The sequence below is a fragment of the Lithobates pipiens genome, unplaced genomic scaffold (genome assembly GCF_037356315.1).
Source record: "Lithobates pipiens isolate NorthernLeopardFrog02 unplaced genomic scaffold, aLitPip1_a1.2 Scaffold_13, whole genome shotgun sequence".
NCBI lineage: Eukaryota > Metazoa > Chordata > Amphibia > Anura > Ranidae > Lithobates > Lithobates pipiens.
In genome coordinates this window covers 145,871,388-145,887,408 of record NW_027507718.1, presented here as the reverse complement: position 1 = coordinate 145,887,408, position 16,021 = coordinate 145,871,388, and positions in this window count along the sequence as shown.

Genomic DNA, 16,021 nt, shown 5'->3' with positions numbered 1-16,021 from the left:
ATGGTATTTCTCCACGCTTGTTATCGCTGCCTGAATCTGCTCGATTATCCCCCCAGCCCAGGTATATGACTTCAGAGCCTGCTCAAGAGGTCGCTGTCTTAGCTGCATCTCGGGACTGCTGGTGCCTTGCAGACTTATGAAAAAAAAAAAAACACCAGTTTGTCATGTTGGTGCTGTGATCTAGTTCCCATAGTTTTCCCCGTACATGACTTGCCCATGTTGTTGTTAGATGTTAATGTGCAAGAAGATCGTTTGCAGGTAATTGGGTATGCACACCATGTGTGTGCTAAGCACAGAAGATTTATAAATACTTTACAGACATCAGCTATTGGTGATATAACAGAAATATGCCACAGAGATATGTCAGTGTGTCCCTTAACCAGTTGCCAACTGCCGCACGACGATGTACGTCGGCAGAATGGCACGGGCGCACTTATTGGCGTACCTGTACGTCCATGCCTGCCCGCGGGTGGGGGCCCTATCGGTGCCTGCGGCGGTCGGAATCCGTTCAGGAACGATCAGAGATGAGGAGGAGGCCATTCATTCATGGCCACCCCCTCACGATCACTCCTGATGAATGGAATGCTTCCTCTGCTCCTGTAATGTAAACAGGAGCAGCGGAAGTGATGTAATCTCGGATCACTGTGAGTTGCACCAAACACAACACATACAGTAGAACACTCTAGGCACACTCTTCACCCCCCACCAACCCCCAATCACCCCCCTGCACCCCCTGTCACAGTGACACCAATTGAATTTTTTTATTGATTATTGCATTGGTATCATTTGTGACTGCAATAACTGTTAGGGCAGTTAGGGTTAGCCCCCTTTAGGTCTAGGTTACCCCCCTAACCCCCCCAATAAAGGTTTAACCCCGCGATCACCCCCTGTCACCAGTGCCACTAAGCGATCGTTTTTCTGATTGCTGTATTAGTGTCACAGGTGACGCTAGTTAGGTAGGTAAGTATTTAGGTTCGCCGCAGCTTTTTATAGCATCAGGGACCCCCATATACTACCAAATAAAGGTTAAACCCCTGATTGCCCCCTAATTAACCCTTTCACCAGTGATCACTGTATAACTGTTACGGGTGATGCTGGTTTGTTAGTTATTTTTTTATAGTGTCAGGGCACCCGCCATTTATTACCTAATAAAGGTTTAACCCCCTGATCACCCGGCAGGTGATATAAGTTAGGTTTTAGGGTCTGCGTGGCCCCAGGCAGCGTCAGGTTAGTGCCAGTACCGCTAACACCCACGCACGCAACATACACCTCCCTTAGTGGTATAGTATCTGAACGGATCGATATCTGATCAGATCCATGGGCGTCCGCAGCAGGGGGCAAGGGGGGTCAAGTGCCCCCCCCCCCTGGAATCCCCAAGGTGTTGCCCCCGCCGCCATGCTGCATCCTCCGCTCTCTCCTCTGGTTCACAGAGCTGGCTCTGTGTTCGGCGGCCGTCTGTAACACTGTCCCGACCCCCCCGACCAGCTCGTGTGATAGTAGAGAGAATCACGTCCCGCCTATCACATGAGCCGATCCAGCGCTGTGATCCAGAGGAGTAGATGCCCATTCGTGCCACAGTGCCTGAATAGGAGGATCGAGGGGGGGGGGGGGGCTGCAGTGCTCTCCTCCACCACCGCACTCTCCTGCCCCCCCAGTGCTCTTCTCCTCCACCACACTCTCCTGCCCCCCCCAGTGCTCTCCTCCACCACCGCACTCTCCTGCCCCGTGCTCTCTTCCACCACCACACTCTCCTGCCCCCCCAGTGCTCTCCTCCACCACCACACTCTCCTGTCCCCCCCCCAGTGATCTCTTCCACCACCGCACTCTCCTGCCCCCCCCAGTGCTCTCCTCCACCACCACACTCTCCTGCCCCCCCCAGTGCTCTCCTCCACCACCGCACTCTTCCCCCCCAGTGCTCTCCTCCACCACTGCACTCTCCTGCCCCCCAGTGCTCTCCTCCACCACTGCACTCTCCTGCCCCCCCCCCAGTGCTCTCCTCCACCACCGCACTCTCCTGCCCCCCCAGTGCTCTCCTCCACCACCGCACTCTCCTGCCCCCCCCCCAGTGCTCTCCTCCACCACCGCACTCTCCTGCCCCCGTGCTCTCTTCCACCACCACACTCTCCTGCCCCCCCCAGTGCTCTCCACCACCACACTCTCCTGTCCCCCCCAGTGCTCTCTTCCACCACCACAGTCTCCTGCCCCCCCCCCAGTGCTCTCCTCCAGCACCGCACTCTTCACCCCCCCAGTGCTCTCCTCCACCACCGCACTCTCCTGCCCCCCCTCCAGTGCTCTCCTCCACCACCGCACTCTCCTGCCCCCCCCCCAGTGCTCTCCTCCACCACCGCACTCTCCTGCCCCCCTCCAGTGCTCTCCTCCACCACCGCACTCTCCTGCACCCCCCAGTGCTCTCCTCCACCACCACACTCTCCTGCCCCCCCAGTGCTCTCCTCCACCACCGCACTCTCCTGCCCCCCCAGTGCTCTCCTCCACCACCACACTCTCCTGCCCCCCCCAGTGCTCTCCTCCACCACCGCACTCTCCTGCCCCCTGTGCTCTCTTCCACCACCACACTCTCCTGCCCCTCCAGTGCTCTCCTCCACCACCACACTCTCCTGCCCCCCCCAGTGCTCTCTTCCACCACCACACTCTCCTGCCTCCCCCAGTGCTCTCCTCCACCACCACACTCTCCTGCCCCCCCCCAGTGCTCTCCTCCACCACCGCACTCTCCTCCCCCCCCCAGTGCTCTCCTCCACCACCGCACTCTCCTGCCCCCCTCCAGTGCTCTCCTCCACCACCGCACTCCCCCCCAGTGCTCTCCCCCACCGCCACACTCTCCTGCCCCACCCAGTGGTCTCCTCCACCACCACACTCTCCTGCCACCGCCTCCAGTGCTCTCCTCCACCACACTATCCTGCCCCCCCCACAGTGCTCTCCTCCACCACCACACTCTCCTGCCCCCCCCCAGTTTTCTCCTCCCCTGTTCTTGCTGCTCTCCAGCTCTCCCCATCCTTCTCTAGCCACCATCCCAGTGCTCTCCCCCCCAGTGCTCTCCCACCTGTTCTCCTCCCCTGTTCCCCCCAGATCTCTCCACTCCACCCAGTGCTCCCCCCCGTTCTCCCCCCCCACAGTGCTCTCCACTCCCCCCAGTCCTCTCCCCTTCATGCTCTCCCCCCGTTCTCCACCCCAGTGCTCTCCCCCCTGTTCTTCCCCCCCCCAGTGCTCTCCCCCAGTGCTCTCCTCCCCCCCGCGCTCTCCTCTCTCCCCCTGTTCTTTCCCCCCCAGTGCTCTCCCCTCAGTGCTCTCCACTCCCCCCAGTGCTCTCCCCCCTGTTCTTTCTCCTCCCCCCAGTGCTCTTCAGCTCTCCCCATCACTCTCCAGCCCCCCATTCTCCCAACCCCTGTTCTTTCTGCCCCCTGGTGCTCTCCAGCCCCCCCCCCAGTGCTCTCTACCCTCCGTGCTCTCCACCCCTGTTCTTTTTGGCTCCCCCCAGCACTCTCCACTTCCCATACCTGTACTCTCCACTCCCCCTGCATTTTGCCCCCACCCATGTGCTCTCGACCCCCCATAGTGCTCTCCAGTCCCCCGTGCTTTCCACCCCTGTTCTTTCTGGCCCCCACTGGTGCTCTCAAGCTCCCCCCCATTGCTCTCCACTCCCCCCTGCTCTTTGTACCCCCCAGTACTCTCCAGCCTCCGTGCTCTCCACCCCCGTTTTTCTGCCCCCCCCCCCCACACTCTCCACCACCCCACACTCTTAGCCCCCCCAGTGCTCTCAGCCTACCGTGCTCTCTACCCATGTTCTTGTTGGCCCCCCCCAATACTCTTCGTTCCCCACCCCTGTGATCTCCACTCCCCCTCGCTCTTTGCCCCCACCCATGTGTTCTCCAACCCCGCCAGTAATCTTTGCTCCCCCTTCTCTCCAACTCCCACTCAGTGCTCTCCACTTCCCCAGGACCAGAGGGCAGGCTGACTGGGGCCGGAAAATGAAGACAGCTGAAGGTGCAGTTGGCCAGGGACCACTCCATCTCACAGCAGACAGATCCTCTGGAAGGAGCACCGTCCCCATCCAAAACGAGAAAAGACCCGGCTGCTGGCTGTCATGGATATCCTGCTGGCATGCAAGGTACTGTACCGAGCATCAACAACACACCTTCCCACAGACAGGGACTGCAGACTGGGACATGGGGCACAGGAGGGGCTGCAATGATGGGCACAGTGAGACTGCATTCATGGCACAGTAAAGCTGCATTTGATGGGCACAGTGAGGCTGCATTTGATGGGCACAGTGAGGCTGCATTTGATTGGCACAGTGAGGCTGCATTTGGTGGGCACAGTGAGGCTGAATTTGATGGGCACTGGTGAGGCTGCATTGAGCTCTTGCATCAAGTCTGCAGTCTCTGACCATCTCCTGTATCATGTCTGCAGTCTCTGAGGGAGTCTGGAGAGGAGTCAAGAGTGGGAGCACCGCCGGGATAGGGGTCATGGGAGAAGTCAGACTTGTGTGGACTGTGGACAGGAGACTATAGGATAAAACCTCCAAGCTGGAGTCGACTGACTGAGCCCTGCACAGTGCACCTGAGAGGAAGTCAGTGAAAGCACCGCCAGGCCAGTCGGGGGTCACTGATGTAAGGGGGGAGTGAATATGTTAATGTAAGAGGCATTGATATAAAGGGTTTTCTCCATATATTAGTAACCCACCCCCCTTACCTTAGAGTATTCTTTCTGCAGAAGGTGGCCCCCCCCACGTTCTGAGTTTCTGGGGTCCCCCTTGATGATTGATCACTTACCACTATTAACTGGAATTTTAATATATATATATATATATATATATATATATATATATATATATATATAAGGTTACTCAGGTGGCTGCGTACCATGCCCATATAGCCTAGAGAATGTACATCTTTTTACATTGCAATACATCTGTTGTTGCTAGGGTTGCCACCTTTTCTTTAAGTCAAACCCGAACACATTAGCGGCACACAGCATTTTTTATTTTATTTTTTTATAGTATAAACATATAAACTATACATATATTTAGCAATTAAATAACATTTCTAATCATATGACGTTAATCACAAGTGTTCCCCTTTCACATCCGAATCCACAGAGTTCCCCTTTTACATCTGAATCCACAGAGTTCCCCTTTTACATCAGAATCCACAGAGCTCCCCTTTTACATCTGAACTCGAATAGTCCCCTTACAATGTAAGGGGAGACTCTGCAGTCTCGTATGTAAGGAAGCACTCTGGAGACTCTAACATAAGGGATGCTCTGAGAACCCTGATCTAAGGGGGGAGCACTGACAACTCTGATGTAAGAGGGAACACTGTGGCCTCTGGTGTAAAGGGGAACTCTGATGTAAAGGGTGCTCTGAGAACCCTGATTTACATTAGTGTACTCACTCAGAGGCAGGAGCGAGAAGGATAGTGAGCTCAATCACCCCTTGGCAGTCAGCACCTCTCATCCAGATGTATCTGAGGCTGAACTTCAAATTTCCGACCCCCACTTTCCTTTTTTGAGGCACAGCACTGGGGATTGGAGTGTGGACAGACAAAGAGGGGTAGGGGCGGGACAGAGAGGTGCAGATTGAGCCCTCTCTTCTCTCCTGTCTGTATGTGTGGGGGGGGGGGAAGAGGAGGGGTAATCATTAGTGCTGGCTTTGGGCAGTGTGAAAGAGAGTGTAACAGACACTCTCGGCTTAGACAACTGCAGCCAGCAACCCTGCTGTGAAGCCATAGTCCAGTCTGAATAATGTGTCCGGGTTTCAGGCAGCTTGAAACCTGGACACATGATTCCAAACCCGAACTGTCCAGGTGAATCCTGGACAGGTGGCAACCCTAGTTGTTGCCATATTTTTATCTTGATGAAAACAGCCTATACAGTGACAGTATGAGATCAAAATATGGCCACAACAGATGTATTGCAATGTAAAAAGATGTACATTCTCTAGGCTATATGGGCATGGAACACAGCCGCCAGAGTAACTTCCAATACAAAGTGATGATGAATTATCTGTTATATAACACATATGTATTACCAGTGGAAAGATTTTCATGAGATTGTTGAAAACGGGCGGAGCATGAGTGGCCTTGAAATGATGCCCCCCCTTGGAAAAAGTTCTGCGGACGCCCATGATCAGATCTATACTAGCGTCCCCAGCAGTTTAGGGTTCCCAAAAACGCAGTGTTAGCTGGATCAGCCCAGATACCTGCTAGCACCTGCGTTTAGCCCCTCCGCCCAGCCCAGCCCACCCAAGTGCAGTATCAATCGATCACTGTCACTTACAAAACACTAAACACATAACTGCAGCGTTCACAGAGTCAGACCTGATCCCTGCGATCGCTAACAGTATTTTTGGTAGCGTTTTGATACAGCTTAGGAGCTTTTTTTTACCTGTAAGTCTCAGTAGTGTACCACTAGATTTAGAGCCCAAAATGGCAAATTGATGGTACACTAGAGAAGAGGCTTACACGTTTCTGAGCATGACAGAAGAGGAAGTCACTCATCCGTCAGATTCAGGCTCAGAATACGAACCTGTAGACAGAAGCAGCTCCATGACAGATAGCTCTGATGACGGAGTTGTGGTCCCTGCCAAGGTCAGGCGTACCAGACCCCGATCTTCTTCTGTTGTTGAGGTGCAAGAATCGCAGGTCCCTCGTATGGAGCAGAGCAGTACTAGCACCGCTATTCCTTCTGGTGAACTGGCAAGCACCAGCGGCCTAGTACACCCTGGTCGTACATCCAGCACTGCAGTAACACTTGGTGACGTCCCATAAGTGCAGTTTAAGCTGGCGAGGTGGCAAGCACAAGTAGTATCCCACTGCCACCAAGAAGACAAAGACAGGCCTGTCGGGGCGTGGCTTCGGCATGGCGGCGAGCGGACGCTAGCACAGTGAGCTCCCGGCCGGTGGGCCCCGTGCAGCACAGCGGGACAGACATCACTGGCACTAGACACACCGCAGACGCACCCGGAGGACTGGCGAACGATCTGCCGCTCTTGGCATCTGATCCGCGGCATGGATCTACTCCGGCGCGGTCCAAGATGGCGCCGGCGGGGCACACCTCGGCCGTCCTACACGAGGCACAGGGAACCCAGAGCTGCAGACAGCAGAGAGGAGATGACCTCACAATGTCGCCCTGCTCCCCCCTCAGTGACCTCTCTCCCTGCCTCCCAAGATCACTGGCAGCAACACCGGACAGAACGGAGGGTCTGTTTGACTCAGTGCAGTGCTCACCCTGTGCTCATCCCTCCATCCCTGTCTCTGACCTCCTCCATGGATCTGGCCTGCAGGACACAGTGAGTACACATGATACCAATGCACAGCAATATGGGGATGTTTTGCAGGCTGACCCCTCACATAAGTTATGGGATCTATTGCAACAGTTGCCCACTAGAAATGACTTTGAAGCACTGGCCACTAGAATGGAACTGGCAATGAGGGGGGAGATGCAGGCCCTTAAGCAAGAAGTCACAGCTATTGAAACCAGAGTCTCCACTGTAGAGCATGCGCAGGAACTGTTATCTCACAGAGTACAGGAGGTCCAGACAGCACAGACAGACGTCAGCGATCAGTATCTCCAACTGCAATTGTTAATTGACGACCTGGAAAATCGCAGCCGCAGACAGAATATCCGCCTGCGAGGTATCCCAGAGTCTATCCAGCAGTCTGACCTTCGGTCGACAGTGACCGCTGTCTTTAATCGGTACCTGGACCGACCACCGGACACAGCTATTACTCTGGATGGGGTTCACAGGACTCTGGGCCCTAACGCTAACTTGCCAGATAGACCCAGAGACGTCCTTTGCTGCCTGCATTCATTTACTCTCAAAGAAGACATCCTGAGACAGGCTTGGCGGGTAGGAGTGCTGGAGTTCGACGGTGAAGCTATACATCTGCTCCCGGATATTTCCCGTCGCACCCTTCTGATGAGGCGGGCGCTCAAACCCATCTTGGACGGCATCAGCGAGAAAGGCCTCACCTACAAGTGGGGTCACCCGTTTCATCTGATAATACGTAAAGGGACGGAGACCTTTGCTCTATGCCATCCCTCGGAGCTACCGCACCTGTTTGCTTTTGCCGCGATGGACCCAATTGCTGTGCCCAACTGGCTTCTGCTGAACGCTCCACCGAGTGTGCACCAGCACCCCCCTGCTGGGGGACAACGGGGAGCTAGGGCCGGGCATCGTGGGCGAAGAGGCCGAGCACGTGAGCCGCGGGGACAGGCCCCCTGACTCTAGGAAACCAGCCAGTTTTGCCTGAGACTACTTGCTCGTCCTCGGTGATCGGGCCCAGTTTGCTGCAAGCCTGACTTTCCCGACGGGAGAGCTCACCCAGACTCCCAGTTGGACTTGAATGCCTCCTGCCCCCTTGGACTTGGGGGAGCTGGGATCAGTAGTTGTTTCTCTCCCCTACACCTCCTGGGTTTCCCCCTCTCTCCCCCCCCTTTTTGTTTGTTATTGTTATTATTTTTGGAACTTGCCGGGTACGTTACGATTGGGCTGGGCATGTAGTGGTAACTTCAAGCGGGGGTCTTCGCACCTACTGCTTTGGTCAGAGGGGGTACTTCCTTGCATGGTTTTCGCCCAGAGCCCCACCTAACACCAAACATGTTGTTTAGCGAGCGAGGAGCTCCTTTCCTCTATGGATTACATTATCTGTAATAGAAGTCCTCCCTTTTTACAACCCTCCCCCCCCCCCTCCTTTTTTTTTTCTTTTTTTTTTGTTAGGGGCGGGCATAGGAATGGGGCGGTTGGGCAGGGTCCTGTTGACCAGAGTTTTGGGGGGCCCGGTCGATGCCTGGGGGAGGGCATGAGTTGACACCCTCCATATATTTTATCATACTTTCCTTGGGACTACAGGCTTGTTGGACCCAACACTGGGGCTTATGATAACCGTTGCAGGGTAAGGGGTTAGTTACTTTCGACATCCCTGCGGGATGCACCTGGTTTCCCTGTGTGAGATTTTCAGTTGAATGTATTACATGCCATGTTGGTGATGTCATTTAATCTTATGTTTACTGTTTTTCTGTTTATTGTCTGCTGCTGCTGCGGGGGTCCCAATGGCCGGGGCTCCGCGCTTGACCGTGCCTTAACACCTCCCACCTTAGGTACACTCTGCCCTGGTGGCAGTAGTTCTCCTGACTGGAGATACATCCTTTGATAGTCCTTCCTTTCCCCCCCCCCTCTTTCTATCCCCTCTTCCACCCAGCTCTTATTTGACGCCTAGTGGCGTCCTAGCCCTTGACCTTTGTCCACACCCCTCCCCCCTCCTCTCCCCCCCATTCCCCGTCCCCACCCCCCTCTCGGGGAGCGGGCACTCCGCTGCCATGGCACTAAAATTTCTCTCTTGGAACGTTAAGGGGCTTAATTCCCCAGAGAAGCGATCCAGCTGTCTGACCGAACTTTGGAGACAGAGGGCACACATAGTCTTTCTCCAAGAGACACATTTTCGGGCAGACAGGGTACCGAAGCTCACTAACAAGCAATTTCCGGTGGCTTACCATAGTCCCTCTGCCTCATCCAAATCCAAGGGGACGAGTATTTTAATCTCCAAATCACTACACTGGCAGTATCTAGCAGAACTTCAAGATCCGGAGGGCAGGTTCCTGCTAGTGAAAGGAAAAATAGACTCTCACACGTTTACTCTTGCGAACTACTACCTGCCAAATACGAATCAAGCCCAGGCTTTAGGAACTTTTCTGTCCACACTCGAGACGTTCCGTGAAGGCACACTTATTGTGGGTGGGGACTTTAACCACCTAACAACCGGCCCATAGCCGAATGACGGCTACAGGGCGGTTGTTTAACTCTGGGAGGACGTCATATGACGTCCTCCCAGAATTCCGCTCTCGCACGCCCCCTGGAGATCATCCGTGACCGCTCATCGCGGCCGTTTACCACGTGATCGCTCCGTCAAATGACGGAGTGATCACTTGTAAACAAACCGGCGTCATCTTATGATGCCGGTTCCTCCCTCCCCCTCTCTGTACCGATCGATACAGCGGAGGGGGAAGAGATCGGTGTCAGCAGCGATGTGGGCTGCAGTGCCCACATCGCTGCTCACCGAAAATTAACCCCTCAATTCCCTGCCATTACTCTGCATTACTCTAAAATACTCTGCAATACTCTAAAATACTCTAAAATACTGTGCAATACTCTAAAATACTGTGCAATACTCTGCATTACTGTGCAATACTCTGCATTACTGTGCAATACTCTGCATTACTCTGCATTTCTGTGCATTACTCTGCATTACTCTGCATTACTGTGCAATACTCTGCATTACACTGCATTACTGTGCAATACTCTGCAATACTCTGCATTACTCTGCATTACTGTGCAATACTCTGCATCACTCTGCATCACTCTGGATTACTCTGCATCACTCTGCAACACCCGCAAATACCTTGCAACACTCTGCAATGCTCTGCAACACCTGCCAATACCCTGCAACACTCTGCAATGCTCTGCAACACCCCGCCAATACCCTGCAACACTCTGCAATGCTCTGCAACACCCCGCCAATACCCTGCAACACTCTGCAATGCTCTGCAACACCCGCCAATACCCTGCAACACTCTGCAATGCTCTGCAACACCCGCCAATACCCTGCAACACTCTGCAATGCTCTGCAACACCCGCCAATACCCTGCAACACTCTGCAACACCCGCCAATATCCTGCAATGCTCTGCAACGCAATACTCTGCAACGCCATACTCTGAGATACCCAGCCATAGTCGGTGATACCCTGCAATACCCAGCCATAGACATCCCCAGCCCCCTCCCGCCGCCCTCCGGTGCTTCTACCGACTCGCCAATACGATCAAAGCCAGAATCTTTTTTTTTTTTTTCAGGCTTCCCAGCTTAGAGGTGAGATGCAGGGTCTTATTGACCCCATATCTCACTGTAAAGAGGACCTGTCATGCCATATTCCTATTACAAGGGATGTTTACATTCCTTGTAATAGGACTAAAAGTGATCAAAAAATTTATTTTTGGGGAAAAAAATGTCAAACTAAAATAAATAAAGTAAAATGAACAATAAAAAAAAAAAAATTTTTTAAAGCGCCCCTGCCCCTATGTGCTCGCATGCAGAAGCGAACGCATACGTAAGTCCCGCCCACATATGAAAACGGTGTTCAAACCACACATGTGAGGTATCGCTGCGAACGTTAGAGTGAGAGCAATAATTCTAGCCCTAGACTTCCTCTGTAACTCAAAACATATAACCAGTAAAAAAAAAATGTAATCGTCGCCAATGGGGATTTTTAACAACACGGTTGGTTTTATTGAGAAGACAGAACATAACAAGCAATATACAGACATCACAGCAGGCTGGTACAGCACAGAAGATATCCAGAATTAATATAATGTAACAAGCGAGCCAGAACAGCAAAGCTACATGAAAAGAGAATGGTCCTAAACAACGGGCTCACAGACAGACCCGTAACATATCCTTACCAAAAATACAAATGCGGAGGAAGGAGGGGGGGTGGGGAGGGAGGGAAGGGAAAAAAGGGGGGGGGGAAGGGAAAAAAAGGGGGGGGAGGCCCAACGTCAACACCCCAAGAATTCAAAACTGTTCCACCCAAGGTAACCATACCCAGTCAAACTTCTGCGGGCACCCTCTAACCAGATAAGTCAGCTTATATAGGGGGAGGACAGCATTAACCGCAGCATCCCACAATTCCACCGTAGGGGGCGAGGACGATATCCAGTGCCGGAGCAGGGGCGGATCCAGGGGGGGGGCAACGGGTCAATTGCCCCCTCCAAAAATACCGCCAGCTAATGACAGCACGGCCGGTTCCGCGGGTCCAATCGGGGCCGGTTCCGCGGGTACCCGCGGCCGGTTCCGCGGGTCCAATCGGGGCCGGTTCCGCGGGTACCCGCGGCCGGTTCCGCGGGTCCAATCGCGGCCGGTTCCGCGGGTACCCGCGGGCCGGTTCCGCGGGTCCAATCGCGGCCGGTTCCGAGGGTACCCCCGGCCGGTTCCGCGGGTCCAATCGCGGTCGGTTCCGCGGGTACCCGCGCGGCCGGTTCCGCGGGTACCCGCGCTGAGTGGACGGGTGAGGGGGGGCAGCTGGGCGGCTTAGGAGGGCTGCTGGCCAATCAGGAAGCCAGCAGGCAGGGGAGCAGGGAGATGACATCATCTCTCACTGCCCTGCATCCCTCCAGTTCCACCCTCACTGTGTAGGAAGCTGTGTGCAGCAGAGAGATTGCATCATCTCTCTGCTGCCTATCTTCACTCTGGGACCCAACAAAAGACCACCAGTAGGTGACAATCCACAGTGTGTGGCAGGCTACGTGGCAAGTGGCAATCCGCAATGTGTGGCAGACTACGTGGCAAGTGGCAATCCGCAATGTGTGGCAGGTGACGTGGCAAGTGACAATCCGCAATGTGTGGCAGGTGACGTGGCAAGTGACAATCCGCAATGTGTGGCAGGTGACGTGGCAAGTGACAATCCGCAATGTGTGGCAGACTACGTGGCAAGTGGCAATCCGCAATGTGTGGCAGGTGACGTGGCAAGTGACAATCCGCAATGTGTGGCAGGCTACGTGGCAAGTGGCAATCCGCAATGTGTGGCAGGCAACGTGGCAAGTGACAATCCGCAATGTGTGGCAGGTGACGTGGCAAGTGACAATCCGCAATGTGTGGCAGGCTACGTGGCAAGTGGCAATCCGCAATGTGTGGCAGGCAACGTGGCAAGTGACAATCCGCAATGTGTGGCAGGTGACGTGGCAAGTGACAATCCCCAATGTGTGGCAGGTGACGTGGCAAGTGACAATCCGCAATGTGTGGCAGGTGACGTGGCAAGTGGCAATCCGCAATGTGTGGCAGGCTACGTGGCAATCCACATCTGGTGGCAGGCGACGTGGCAAGTGACAATCCGCAATGTGTGGCAGGTGACGTGGCAAGTCACAATCCGCAATGTGTGGCAGGTGACGTGGCAAGTGGCAATCTGCAATGTGTGGCAGGTGACGTGGCAAGTAACAATCCGCATTTGGTGACAAGTGACAATCCACATTTGGTGGCAGGCGACATGGCAAGTGACATCCTCAGGGCTCCCACTGATTCTGCAATATGGTGAGTTGAACCATTTAATTTTATATTACAATGTATTAATAGAAATAATGCGCTTCAATCATCCTGACACCATAACAGCCATGGTGCCGTAATGATTGAAGTGCCAATACCAGCCATTTCCCATATAAATTGCCCCCCAAAAAACATATTTTATAGCAGTGCCCCTCCCGAGATTAGACTCTGGATCCGCCCCTGTGCCGGAGAATCTCCCTCCGGGCGTAAAACACCAGGAGGGAAAGCAACAGCTTACTGTATCGAGGACGCTGTTCATCCTCCTGAATCCCCAGGAGGGCGAACTCAGGCGTCATAGGAACCGCCAGTTGCAGGCGAATATTTATACAATCGAAAACATCCCTCCAGAACTGAGCAATTCGGGGACAATCCCAAAACATGTGTGGAAAAGTGCCTTCAGGGTAATGACACCTGGGGCATTCCGGGGACCGATGAGGATAAATTCTATGCAGCCTCTGCGGCGTAAAGTACACGCGGTGTAAAAATTTTGTGTGTATCAGCCGGTCCCTAGAGGAGATCAGCAGCCGGGACCCATCCTCAAAACACTCCTCCCAATCCTGCCTATCCAACCCAGGGATGTCCGCCCGCCACTTGTCCCAGAGGGTGTTCATCCTAGGAGAATCGGAGCGCAACAGAACCTGATACAGCGTGGTAAGGGTCTTTTTGAGAGATTCCTGCGCCAGGGCATCTTCTACCGGGTCCGCACACAGCACAATAGGCCTGGGAAACTGTGCCCTGGCCGCATGTCGCAATTGATAATAACGAAACAGCATGAACCCAGGAAGCCCCGATCTCTCCACTAGACTTCTAAAGGGCAGTAAGGACCCCTCAGCATAAATATCCCTGAGGGTCCGAATATTGTACCGGGCCCACAGCTGCGGGTCCGGAACCGACTGGAAGTGGGGGAGACCCGGATTACCCCACAACGGAACAAAGGGCGAGTATCGATCTTCCCGAAGGAAGCGCCTTCTAGCCACCGCCCAAGCCCGCAAGGTGGTCGCAGTAGCCGACGGAAGAGACCGATACGCCCTAGGACCCCTGTACACCAGGTTCCCGAGCTCTCGCATGGAACCCAAGGCCGCCGCCTCCAGTCCCACCGCCGCATTAGCCCCCGACTGTTCAAACCACCATCTCACCGACACTAGAATCGCCGCCCAATAATACACCTGCAAGTTCGGTAAAGCCAAGCCCCCACACCGGACCGGCAACTGCAGGGTAGCTCTAGCCAGTCTAGGGGCCCTGCCACTCCACAAAAAAGTGCTCAGGTATCCCTCCAGCTCCCTAAAAAAGGAACTAGGGAGCCACACCGGGCAGTTGCGGAACATATACAAAAAGCGTGGGAGGAACATCATCTTGAAAATATTAATCCGACCCAATAGGGACAGGGGTAAATCTTTCCACTTAACACAATGGTCCTTAAATTTCGCCACCAGGGGTTGAAGATTAAGCCGACGAAATGTCTGAGTCTCCCTCGCGAACAACACTCCCAGATATTTGAACTCTTCTACCCAAACCAGCGGGGACGGTGTCTGCACCGCCCTCGCCTGCGGATCCAGAGGGAATAAGATAGACTTAGACCAGTTAATCTGGATGCCCGAATATCTGCCAAATTCGGTGAAAATATCCAGGGCAGCCTGCAGCGAGGCCCCCGCATCTTGTAAATACAACAGGGCATCATCCGCATATAGCGAGATTTTCTCCTCCAGAGGTCCCACTCTAAGACCCTTGACCTCCGCTGAGTCCCTAATTAAAATCGCCAGGGGCTCAAGGGCTAATGCAAAAAGGCTGGGCGACAACGGGCACCCCTGCCTGGTGCCCCTCTGGAGGAGAAAAAAATCGGAGAGGGTGTCGTTCGTGCGAATTCTGGCCCTCAGACTCCCATAAAGCATCCGTAGCCAACCTAAAAATTTAGGACCCAGCCCAAACCTCCGGAGCACTTCCCAGAGGTAGGCCCACTCCACCGAATCAAAAGCCTTCTCTGCATCCAGAGAGGCTATGCCTCTAGTGCCCGCGTTGTCATGAGACATGTCCAAATTAAGAAAGAGCCTGCGAATGTTGATATCAGTGCCCTTCCCCGGCATGAACCCCGTCTGGTCCCGGTGGACAAGGTCCTCCAGCACCTGCATCAATTGGCATGCTAAGATTTTTGCCAGCAGCTTAGCATCTGCATTAAGCAGCGAAATGGGCCGATAAGCTGCACAATCCTCAGGATCCTTACCGGGTTTGGGCACCAACACCACCACCGCCTCAGACATGGAATCAGGGAGAGAGCACAACTCCGCAAACTGGGAAAAAAGGGAGACCAACCGCGGGGCTAATAATTCCTGATGTGTAGAATAAAATTCAATTGGGAGACCATCCGGTCCCGGGGCCTTACCCGCCTGCATACACCCCATCGCTATCTGCACCTCCTCAAGAGAAATATCCCGCTCCAGGTCCTCCCGCCGAGTCGGGCTCAGGCATGGGAAGTCCACCCCATCCAAGAACCCAGCCAACTCTGCCTCCGAGTAACCGACCCTAGAGGAGTAGAGTCCCCGATAATAGTGCAGAAATCGGTCGTTAATCGCCTCAGGGGTGGTCAGGGGGGCACCCCCGCCATCCCTCAAGCGTCCTATGTGGGTCACCGGACACTGTCCCTTGGCCAACCAGGCCAAAAGCCTCCCGTTTTTTTATCCCCATATTCGAACACCCTCTGGGCACTGGATAACATGGACTTCTTGGTCAGGTCAATCCTGAGCAGCGATAACTCCCGAAGGGCACCCTGCCAAAGGGAGTAATTATTAGGCTGCGGGCTGGTGACAAACCTCCCCTCTAGATCTCGCGCCCGTTCCTCCAATTGCCGCAGAGACTGCACATATTCCCTCTTTCTTTTACCAATCCTTTGCATGTATTCACCCCTAACCCAGGCCTTGAATGTA